The sequence below is a fragment of the Myodes glareolus genome, chromosome 7 (assembly GCF_982192425.1).
Source record: "Myodes glareolus chromosome 7, mMyoGla1.1, whole genome shotgun sequence".
Lineage (NCBI taxonomy): Eukaryota > Metazoa > Chordata > Mammalia > Rodentia > Cricetidae > Myodes > Myodes glareolus.
The window spans coordinates 61,545,995-61,557,974 of record NC_142032.1 but is presented as its reverse complement, the minus strand read 5'-3'; the positions used below and the strand labels follow the sequence as shown (position 1 = coordinate 61,557,974).

The 11,980-nt window shown below is 54.9% G+C and overlaps 1 pseudogene across 1 annotated transcript; it reads right to left on the bottom strand.

Annotated features, from left to right (window-relative positions):
- Positions 1 to 8,642: 8,642 nt before the first annotated feature.
- On the bottom strand, positions 8,643 to 11,546 carry LOC125415747 (uncharacterized; annotated as a pseudogene). The gene is made up of 7 exons (XR_015738477.1): positions 11,462 to 11,546; positions 10,947 to 11,032; positions 9,953 to 10,639; positions 9,736 to 9,871; positions 9,524 to 9,653; positions 9,323 to 9,445; positions 8,643 to 9,238 (listed from the first exon to the last, which is right to left on the bottom strand). The product of XR_015738477.1 is annotated as an uncharacterized LOC125415747 (transcript).
- Between the last annotated feature and the right edge of the window lie 434 nt (positions 11,547 to 11,980).

Genomic DNA, 11,980 nt, shown 5'->3' with positions numbered 1-11,980 from the left:
CCAAGTGGACTTCCCTGCATGGGCTACCTACATGGACAACAGTTGTTAAATAGGTCATGGCTGTACTGTCGGAGCTGCTTGATCTTGCCTGGATACTCAATTTTAAAGTTTAAAAATAGGACCAGAATGTAACTCAGTTGATGGAATGTTTGCTTAGCATTGCACCAAGTTCTGGATTCAGTCCTCAACGCCATGTAAACCGGATGTGGAGGTGTATGCCTGTAACCCCAACACTTGGGAGATAGAGGCAGGGGGAATAGGAGTTCACAGGCATCTTCAGCTGCTTAGGGCTATCCTGGGCTATATGAGACTGCCTCAAAAATCAAACTAAATAAATAGGAACACATCTGTGCCAGTGGAGTGAGGAAAGAGAGAGCTTGGGGGGCTAAAAAAAAAACAAAACCAGCAAACATGGCTCATACTCATGGGCCGGTGACTGTCAGGGTTCATCAACTGGAGGTAAGGGCTGGGGTGAAGCATGTGGCCTTTCTGACACAGCCTTTCTTTGCTGGAACTTTCCCCAGAGTTTACAGACACCCTGTTTACCCCTTCCCTATGTTCTGCAAGTTTCCTGGATGGAAAGGGAACCCTGCCTTTAAAGGACAATGTGTTCTTCCAGCACTGTCTCGCCTCCTTCCCTGGCTTTAGGGGAGGCTGAGTCCTTACGCTCACCCCCGTCTCAGTGAACACTAGTCTTGACTGTACACACTGAGGATCATAGGAGTCTGGACCCTGTAGACTCTGCTGCCATTTTGAAAGTTCGGGTGGAAGAAGGATGAGCTGTCCTCCCTGGAGGTGGGGACATCAGACTGCATCATGAGGAGTATCTACTCATTAGCAACACTAGTCACCAGCATACTGAATATTCTAGGCAACCCATTTCTGAGATAGTCACTGCTATACCCAGATTATGGTTTGGAAGCTGTTGTAGATCTCAAGCAGGAATTAGGCAGATGTATATATACAGTCTTCTTAAGACAACAGGAAGGCACTGGCCACGGAGGGGAGGGACTCGAATATAGATAATACATGAGTTTATGGACTCACAGGTCCTGTATGAAGAGGTCACATGGATTCCTAACTTCACAAGAGCACTTAAAGCCTACTTCCCCAAGGAACAGACCCAGGGATTATACTCAAGAGATTGGCGGCCAAGGCCCTTCTTGCCAGTCTATTTCTAGGGCCCACCCTGGTTCCTACCAGAAGCCTTACTAGGATGAGCTGGGCTAAGCCAAGGGGGTAGTCCCAGATTGATAAGAAATCTTGGAGGACTCTCTTGGAGGACTACCCTTCCATGCCTAGTGAGACCAGATAGCTAGAGATGGGAGTGAGGGGGTCTTCTGCCAGTCCCAAGGCATTTTGGCCACCCAAAGAGTTTACCCCAAGGCCCACCTAGGCAGGTGGGGGTGGAAGTTTTGAAGTTCCATTTCCTGAAGACTAGTTCCCAGTACCTCTCTGTGAGCATCTACCCTTGATTTGAGCATAATATAAATCCTTAATCTTTTTTTCTCTACTCTTTCCACATTAGCCAAGTTTTGGTCCACATATCTCTGACGCCTGTTGCCCCGCCTTGATCATAGGTTGGCAGCCCCTTAGACAGGGCTGTGCCCACCCAAATCACAGACTACATGCAGTCCTAGTTAGGCAGTTGGATGGTGAAACCTCACATTGGGGAAGGACTCCCAGGCAACCAGGGAAAGTCTAGGGAGCTAGTGGAACAGATCGCCTCTAGCCTCGTGTGGAGCCTGCTGTGCAGCTGCACCCCCTCCTGCAGGTACAAACACATAGGAGGGGGAGCCCAAGGTTGCACAAAGCCCTACAGCCTGGCCTTGACTCCCGCGGCCCCCTCAGCCCCCTCTGGCCCCATGCCCACTGGGAAAACAGCTTTCTATCTCAGCTGCTTCTCATGAACTGCAAACAGCCACGTGGACCACAGGGCCCCTCTTGGCACACATGTACTCTGCCCCACGACCTGAGGGAGAGGGAGGCCATTCACCCTCTCCTATGGGACAGTGCTGCCTGGGGAGGGGAGGGGTTCGTGGCAGGGCAGAGCCAGGTTACAGCTCTCACCAATAGAGACCACAGCGCGGGGTGGGGGCGGGGAGGGATGTGAAGGGACAGGAATTGTATCCAAGGCCTGCTCATGGGGAAGGGCTTTTTGGGACAGAAAGACAGCCAATGGGAGTTGAAATTTAGTGACAGTTGGTAGGTTCCTTCCTAGTGTCCCCAGAGGCTTTCTCTTGCAGTTTGCCATGTCAACTCTGTCTCTGTCCTTGCCTTTCACCCTCAGTGATCCCCTCCATTTTGTCTTCAGTTCTGACCGTTTTTAAATGTGTAAACTTCAAGTGTTCCTGGGTATGGCTCATGGGTGATGGAGGCCACTGGACATGGAACTCTGGAGGAGGCAGGACAGAGGTCATCTGAGCCTTCTCTCTCCCTCTTTTCTCTTGCTCCTTAGCCAGCAGGGTTGCTCAGGTCTAAGGACCCTGCTGCTTTTCAGGGAACCCCATGTAGCTCTACCTCCCTATGAAAGTATCCTAGCTTCAGGTAGACCAGGGCTCTTTGCCCAGGCTGACTCATTCTGTCCAGGTCCCAGAAGACTCCTGGGAAAGCTCAGCAAATCAGAACCCCAACAGACTGCTCCCATGGTGGTGGTAGCAGGGATTAGCATAGTTTACAAAGGCAAAGAGATTCCACTCAGCTGTCCTGGGCTACTGGTTCAGTGAGAAATACACCTATTCCTAGGGTTGGCTACCTCTTTGGGGATTATAGCTTCTCTGGGGAGGAGAGGCTGCTTTCTGGGTCATCATTATTCCAGTGGGCACTGGGAATCAAGAACTTCAACTCCCCTCTCTCCTGGTTGCTGGGATGGGGTGGGCTGTTAGCCTTTAGGAGAGAGAAGCAGGGCTCAGGTCATCAGAAGTGCCCTTATAACTGCCGAGAAAGTGTGCCCGGCTTCACGGGGAATCCCAAGGCCGTGTGGGCAGAGATGGTCATCACAATGGCTTTTCCGACTATTCTCTGACCAATAGCCACCCTGCAAGAACTTAGTTAGGGTTAGAGAAGGCAAGTCTGTGAGGCTGGCGCCTAAGAGAGAGACCCTCGCTACAGTCAGTCCCTCTAGAGTTCCCATCCAACCTGGTTCTGCTCTGTGCTGTACTTTTGACTCCATAACCATAGGCACAGGCTGCAGGCCTCTATGGCCCCAGGGCCTCAAGCTGCTTTCCGGAGAGAGAGGGAGGAAGGGTCTGCACACCCTCTAGCCAGGGATGCCTAGAGGGAAACAGCTGTCCCAGGAGCTCAGAGGTGGGTGAAAGAGTAGGAGGCACCAGGATGTTACAGTGCAGCCTCCACCCCCAAGACCCTAACAGTGGGCCACTGTGTGGGCCGAATGAGGTGGGGGCCCAGGCAGGGTCGCGTCCCGCTCCATAAACCCTGGCCAGCCGGGAAGCTGCAGACATGGTGGTGTTGACACAGGAGTGAAGTCACCAGCAGCCAATGGGGAGCCTGTTCAGGGCTCTGTGTACACCTCCCTTAGTCCCATGGGCTCCACCACGCACGCGTACAACCTGAATGCCACCTGAATAAACCAGTCTTTCCCAGCCTTTCATGGGGCCCCACTGTTCCCCCAGGCCCCATCCCTGGCAGCACTACCCCAAGCCCTCCGCCCATGTGAGGTCGGGGCACAATGTACAGTGGGAACTTATATTCTGAGCCTGTTTTTTCTCAGATGCATGGACCCCAGAGTCTGACACCAGGCACCATAACCCTACCAGTCACTTTCTTGTCGTTTGTGGCCCTACCTAGTGAGCACTGTACCCCATGATCAGCCCTGGGAGTCATCTTCTTCCATCTATCCCCGGGCCTCGGCTTGGAACCTGGCGGCCTGGCCTGATATGTGCCCCCCCCACCCCCGTACTGGTTCTACACTCTTGTCCAGAACTCTGAGTGTGCTCGGAGGCTCCCCTGTTCTCAGAACTCTCACCATCCTTCCTTTCATTTCTCCCCCTAGAAAGACAGGAGTCCAGGCTTTCTCATCTAACCCCTTCTCCCAGATCGGTGCCCACAAGGCCCTCACTCTGACTCTCCATAGCTCTCTACTGCCTTTTTCCCTGGCTCAAGGTGAAGGTTTTTACCAAGCCCCTTCTCTTCATTACTGTGATGCCTCTCTCATGTGACCCCAGATCCTTGAGATCTCCCATTCAGGTAGAAGATATCTGCAAAGCCAGAAGCCCAGGACTGGCCTCTCCATGGACCTGCTACCAGCCTTTCCCTGGTGTCCGCGTGGTGTCCTGCCCTTGGGGACCTCCCTCTTGCACCTATAGCTCTTTTGGGGGTTTGTCATGTACTCATCTCAGAGGTGTTGCACAGAGGGTGGGGGCAGGAGCCTCCTGTACTTGGCGCCTGTGCTTGTTTATGGGTCCAGCCCCCGCCTCACACTGCTCCCCGTGGCCCGACTGCCCGCCTGCTGTCTTGCCAGGTGTGGGGTGATGGAGCTGGACTCCCTAAGGACAAGGAGCACAGTGTCTGCTTTATTTGCAGGCTCGCGCTGACAAGGAACAGAATACCCACAGTGACTGCTTCCAGGAAACGGCTGCGGGCGGGTGGGAGCCTGAGGGAGAGCAGGCCCCTTCCCAGCAAGCCTTTGCAGGTGGGCTTCCAGGAAGGGCCCCCGCCGGCTCCCCTCAGCCCTGGAAAGGGGCCAACAATGTCACCAGGAGAGGGGGGAGGAGGAGAAAGGAAAGGAGAGGAGAGGGGAGGGAAGGAAAGGAAAAGAAAGAGGGTGGGTAGCCTTGCTGAGCCAGCCTGGCTACAACAGCCTGAGGGGAGGCCAGAACTGACCACAACTCCTTCCAGAACCTTCTGTTCCCCTTTTTGGAGATTCATACAATCTTAGAGAAGGCCCTAGTTCCTTATGGCACACACACACACACACACACACACACACACACACACACACACGCATGCTCGTGCACGCACAGTCACGCACGCACAGTCACGCACGCACACGCACAGTCACACACGCACACACACACAAATGATAAGTCTTCTGTGAAGAGCTAGGATCAGGCTGGAAGGGGACAGACAGCCTTTGAGCCCAGTTTCTGGTTCTCATTAGGTGCTGGTCTGCATGGCTGGAGAGGGCAACATAAATCTGCCGACTGGACTCCCAGCTTTGGCTTCTCTGGAAAGGAGACCCTCCTTGTGCAGTTTGGCTAGGGGGAGGCCAGCCTCTGCAGTCCCACGCCATGTTTGAGATTCTACAGGGTGTACTGCAGTCAGACCTGCAGCTCCCCCCCCCCGCCCTCCCCTCTCGGGGCCTAAGAGGCCTCCTTCCCTGCACAGTATTGGAATGTTCTCTACTCAGTGGGATAGCAAATATTCTGACTGCTGTCCCTCCCCCATGGCCGTGATTCCTGCCTGAAACGTGCTCTTGGGTTACTCAGTTCAACCTGAGACATGAAACCACAGACGCCCAATACAGTCAGACTCAAGGGTGTACTTTCCTGGAGACACTGTTCCCACACACGGGGCCTTGACCACACGCACCCCCACAGAGAATCCTGAAAAAGGACGGAACCTCAGCCTGCGCTTCAGCCTCAGCACTAACCCCTGACCGACTGGTCAGCACACAGACCGGGGTATAGGTGAGGCCACGTGGCCCTCAGACACACAGACACACTAACCCACAGCACGTGGGTCTCCAGGGACAAACCCTGAGTTATTACTGTGGCCACACTACCTGATAAGGGCTCTGTAATGAGCTACTCCAGTCTCTGTCCAACCTAAACTTGTCACTGAAACATAGCTGGGGAGGGGGGTTGGGTGTGTGAGGACCTCTGTAGTTCTGTGCCTGCAGGGTGGGGGTTGTGCTGGGGACCCTGGGCCCCATGAAGATTTGAAACATCTCCTCCCAGGCTGTGCTGCACGGAGCAGCCAGCCCCTCCCCACCCTCCCCACTACCCACCCTGGCTGGGGTTTGGGGATGAAATTCAAACCCCTGTTAGCTTCTCAGCACGGGGGTTGGGGGTGGGGGGGTGGGCTGAAAGTGCCTTTGGGTGGCAGGCTTGGAGCCTGTCTAGCAGCCCTCTCTAAGCCCCTATTCTAAAAAGCAGGAAATCGGGTTGGGCTAAAGGTAAACACATTCCAAACCGTGGGCTGATGGAGGGGCTGTGCTGGCTGGGGGCGTGGGGGGCTGGGCCACCTCTGTTTTCCCAGCCCCCACCCCTGGGCGAGGCTCTTGAGGCCCAAGACTCGCAGGCACACCTGTTTGCAGAGCTACGGTGATTTGGGGGCCTGCACCTTGAGGTCCTGCCCCCATTCATCCCCATTCCAACCAATTCTCTTGGGGGGAGCTCCTGGCTCCAGACACCAGCTTCAGAACCTTCTGCATTAAATAAAGGAGGTGTGGATAAACCCACGACAGACCCTGGCCCGCGACATTCTCACCATCTGCCGCACTGACCAGAGTGGTACATGGAGGCGTCCACTGCGGACAATTCCTCCCTTGCCGTAATGGCACCCCCATTTCCCCAAATTTGTCTTAACGTCTTCTGGGTAGAACTCCGGAATGGTAACGTGTGATTCCAGCACCCCACACCTCAAAGTTTGGGTTCAACTCGATTTTAGCATGCTAGATTTTCCAGTTGACCAGGAAAGCAGGGCCTAGAGGAGGCAGCACGTGTCATTTCTGAACCCCCTTTCCACTCTGTGACTTTTTCTGTGTCTCTGGACAGATTCTGGGCCTTCTTGGGTGCCCTTACCCCAATGCTCAACATCCATCTCCTGGGCTACCTGGCACACTGACCAACTATTCCAGCCGACATCTCTGGTAAGGTAGCTTTTATTCTGAGCCTGGCCTTTGCAGCATTGGATGGTCAGATGTTTATATTAAAGGCTGTAGATACCACCATCCATGACATATAGTAGATGGCTACTTTGTCACTGGGTTCTTAGGAAGATGGACATCATCTGACTGGAAGATTTTGAAATCCTCTATGGAGATGAGCAGAGAAACACCAACATGTTGTTATGCCCAGTGGGTCCCAACCATCCTGTCCTAGCACAGGGAGACCACAGAGCTTCCCCTCCCAGCAAATTCGAGGGCCAAATGATAATGAGAAAAAGGGTTGTGGAGGGTGCAGAAGAGAGACCAGGCCTGTGGTGAGGGTGGGGAGGAGCTGGCCCACTGCCCAGAGAGGGTATGGGGTGGAGAGGGTGGGTGTTCCTGACAGTCAGTCCTGTCTGGTCTTTGTCAGCCGGAGGAGATTTTCTTGACTGTTGTAAGCAGTGGAACTGGGGGAGGGGGATGAGGCCAAGGACCCCAGCCTCATTTCTAAGAGCAGCTCTTCAAGTCCCTTCCCAGTATTTGTACAGCTAAGAGTCTAGGGGCTAGGACGGTGGTAGGAGGTTCAGAGACAGAGGGGTCAGCTCAGCCAGTTGCTGTCTATGAGGACACTAGTCACAACCCCATGGGGTGCTACGCTTGCACCCTAGGAAGCAAGACCCCAAGGACAGCCCTCCATCTACCTGCCTTACACTCTGACCTCCTAATGTTCTTGGGTATTCACTGTACCCCGTGTTCTACACTGCAATTACGCACAGACCTGTGCATGTCCCTACGTCTCTGCTGTGGCCCTTCAGCTTCTCCCCACAGCAGACAGCAAGGGAAGGTACCACTGCATGCGTCTACCTGGGGTCCAGCACAGAGCTCAGCGGGCAAACCATGGGCCTCCTTATGTGGCTGTGGTCTCCCCAGCCTCAAGTATGGCTGCCTACCCCTTATGAGCCCCACTGCAAGTCAGATTCACTTTACAACCTACATTACACCGCCAGATTTGGGGCTAGTACGAGAACTCAGGGAGTTATCCAGGCAGGGCTAAGCAGCAGTGTGGAATCCAGAGGTTTCTGGTTGGGGTCCAGCATCTCTGTCATTGCGAAGAATGCCCTTCACCTCCCAGCCCCCCTCTCTTTAGGGAGCCTCCCCACAGTCCTGCCTCTGTCTTCACATGGCACTCTGCCACCCTCCGCTTGTGATATCTACTCCTCTGCCCACTCCTCAGGGACCCCTTCATATTCACAGGCCCCTTCCAGACCATAACTTCTTGGCATCTCACGAGCCCCTCCCTGTGTGCCTCATATCCCCCCATCCCAATGTCCCACTTTTTCATAAACCCCTCCTGTCCATTATTTCCCATTCCACCATAGAGGCCCTCCCTATTTCATGATCTTCTTCATTCTGGGTGCTATACCCCATCATGAGCCCTCTCCCTGTGTGCCTCATATCCCCCCATCCCAATGTCCCACTTTTTCATAAGCCCCTCCTGTCCATTATTTCCCATTCCACTATAGAGGCCCTCCCCATTTCATGATCTTCTTCATTCTGGGTGCTATACCCCATCATGAGCCACTTCCCTGTGTGCCTTATATCCCCCCATCCCAATGTCCCACTTTTTCATAAGCCCCTCCTGTCCATTATTTCCCATTCCACCATAGAGGCCCTCCCCATTTCATAATCTTCATTCTGGGTGCTATACCCGTCCCTTTTATCCCTCTTCCCTCCCTTTTGTCCCCCTTCCCTCCCTCATTTCTCCCAGCTCCCCCCAAAGTGAGTCGCAGACATCATGATTCCCTGAGACCAATGACTGTAACTGTATTTATTGATGGACCCAAGACCTCTGGTGAGGCCCTGGTGGGGAGGGACAAAGGATGAAGTAGGGCTTGTTGAACACTTTATGATGGAATTGCTTCCAGACTAGGCAAGGGGAAGGCAAGGCCTCAAGCACACGGCCACACCCAGTTGCCCCCAGATAGAAGTGGGTGACAGGGAGGCACTGGGGTAGCATGGCCAAAGGGGCCCGCACATTCCCTGTACACATTCACACGGAGAGACACAAGGCTATCTCCGGAACTCCAACCAGTGCAAACGACTTAGTGCAAATTGAATTCAAAAGGGGTGGGTGGGGAAACAGAGTCACGGATGCTTTGAGTCTCTCAAGCAAAGAAAAAACAAAAGGAAAGAAACAAAAGGTTGCAGGAAAGGATGAAGAAGAAGAAGACAGGAGGGAGATGATGGTGATGGATCCATCCCGGGGTAGAGGCTTGGTTCCGGGATGATGTGGGTGGTAGTCTCCCAGGCGAGGGCAGAGTTGGCCATGAAGATGGAATTTTAGGGGTGGGTGGGTGCTGCAGGTCTGCTCTCTCAAGGTGTCAACACCGTCTGTTCCTTCAGTTTCACCTGCACGGAGGAAAAAAAGAGAAATGAGTGGGGGCCAGGAGTGGGGAGGACTTGGCAAGTTTCCAGAAGGGTGCCCTGGCTCACCTTCGAGCCGATTCCTGAGGCAGGTCGTGTAGTGGTTCTAAGTGCTATATTCTTGATTCAGAGCTAGACGGACTTAGAGTCCCCGGATTCAAAGGCCCAGACATGAGCTGGGTAGCACCATTTCTGTGGGTGGGAAAGAATAATGTCCCTGGGCTTGGCAACCTGCCATGCCCCACCCGCATGGGGCAAAAGAGTCCTTACCTTTCATCTTGTGGGTTCTGGGTAGGGGGAAAAGGATCCAGAGAGCAGCAAAGATGTGTTAGCTCTTTGGGAAAAGTAAAAGAACAGACGGCTTCTGTGGCAGTGTCCCATGGCGCCAGCCCGTGGTGTTCTGCAAATGACAGAATCTGGTGTGAGTGGGTGAGCAGCTAGATGACTGAGGGTGCTGGCCCTGTGGTGGGGAGGATGCTCACCAGGAAGGCTGGATGACTGTCCTTCTGTCCTCTCCGTCACACCGGACCATGTAATATCTTTCTGTCAGGATTGACCACACCTGTCATCCTGGCCTTCAGTGACTGGCAGGCACACCCACCTCTGCTGGAGACCTGGCTGTGGGGAAGAAAAGAAGACATGAGCAGAGTGTACCCGAGTGGGAGGAGACTCGTGACCACAGGTGAGATGGACACTTACCCTAGTCTCCAGTCCGAGCTCTCAGAGGCACCGATCACTGCTCCGTCGCTGCCCGCAAGGCCCACCTTGGCCACGGACTCTGGAGGCCAGTGCCTCGCTGGCTCACCACCCCAGGTGCTTTGCCTCGCTCTGCCTACGCCCCAACCTCCCTCCCTAGAAAGCTCACCCATTCTGCCCTGCCTGCCTTGCCTTGTCTGGCTTCATCCTGTGCCCTTGACTCCCCTGGAAATGTTCTGTCTGTCATGCCAGACCCAGGGGCTGAGCGGTTAGGGCATACAGTGCACCAAGTCCACTGTGGGCCCTTTCCGCGCCAGTCCCTGGGCCGCAGTGCCACGTGGGAATGGTGTGTCTGCAGGCTGGACCCACTGCAGCCTCCTTGCTGTTGAAATCCCCCTGGAGTCCAACACCTGCAGCCCCCCACTCCCCTCCTGATGACACCCTGCTCTGTTGCCTGTGCACTGCCTTTCTTTCCCACTCTCCAGCCTTCGAAGCTCTGGCAAAGGCCTCGGAAGGCCCTGCCAGAGCCACTCTTGAACCTGCTTCTAAATGAATTACAGTGGGTGGGATGTGGTGGCGGCTGGGGACCCATCTGTGTCTTGTGACCCCACCCTGCCCTGTTTGACCCCAGCCTGGAATGCTTCTATTCTTGCTGGATTCCACGGCCTCTGCCACTGTCTCCAAGGTCACCTATCACCTCCCTGGAGTCAGCAGCCTCCGTCTTTACTGGCAGCCCTGCGTCCTCTTCTTCCTTCCCTCTAAATGCTCTGTCCATTCCGGGTGGCCAATGGTCCCCCAGCTTTATTCTGTCTCGGCTCCCCCCGAGACGATGTCTCCTTTGCTAACTGTTCTGCCTCTCGTGTGCCACTCTGCTGGGAGGCCAGACACTTCTTCTCACCGGCCTTGCTTTCTAAACCTTCTTTTAGAAGGTCAGCGTAGCGAGGCCCAGAGAGAAGAAGGAGACTCACCTGCCCAGCAGACGGTGGTCCTCACCTGCCCACTGCTGCCAGCTACACCTCCACTGCCAGGTCTGGGGTCGAACCCTTCCCATCAGCTCCCCTTTATCCGACCAGCCGCCACGTCCTGTAACCAAAAATGACCGGGATGAATGTCTGGCTCCCCCTTCCTCACTAACCCTAGTTCAGGCCCTTCAGCCCCACTCCGATGTCTTCCAGCCTCTGCAATGCCTGGGAGCAACACCATGCTCCTCCCAGGCTCTTAGGTCCCGCGGGCTCTGCACTGCCTGAGCTAGCCCCTCTGCCCTTCACCACTCCTGCCAGACTCCAGATGCCGAGGTGCTCCTCGGCCCCACACACCTCTCCTCCAGCACCCCAACTTCCCCAGTTTCCCCCATCACCCCCCACCCCCACCCCCCACCCCCCTCCCGCACCCGGTACTTCGGGCCCTCTAGCCCGGGCTTTTTCTAACTGGAGTGGCCCCGCCCAGAATTCCCGCCCCTACTCTGTCAGCCAATCAGTGCAAGGCCCCGCTGGGGGGGGCCGCAGGGCCCACCTCCACCCTGGATCGTTCCAGCGCACGTTCGCCTCATCCCGCACCCGCACCCGTCCTGAAAATTCTCCAAAGACAGCTTCACCATAACTCGCACTTTGAATTCCTTAGACAGGGCCTGGCATTGTCCCCAAATGTCTCCCTTTGGGTCGAGAACTTATAGCCTCTTAGCCCACTGGCGCCTTTCATGGAACAGTGGTGCCCCGGGCACCTTGCCATGCTGGAGCTGTTCAACGCTCAGCTTGTAAGGCGACCACGGCAGGAGTATGGGGGCAGAGGTCTCCTACCGCCACAGGACGGGTGAACAGTCTACCAGTGGCCAACCCTCGGTCTTTTTCCCTGTTTGTTTGACTGACTTTGTCTTTCCACAGTGGCTTCATCAAGGCAACTAATTTGGGTGCTCCTCACCACCCCTTTCCTGGCCATCAGGTTTACCAGCACCCTTTAATCCTGTTAGAAACCTCACTGCCTAGCCCCCGACTCCCCAGTTAACCAGGGACGCAACACGGTCTCCTCATCCTA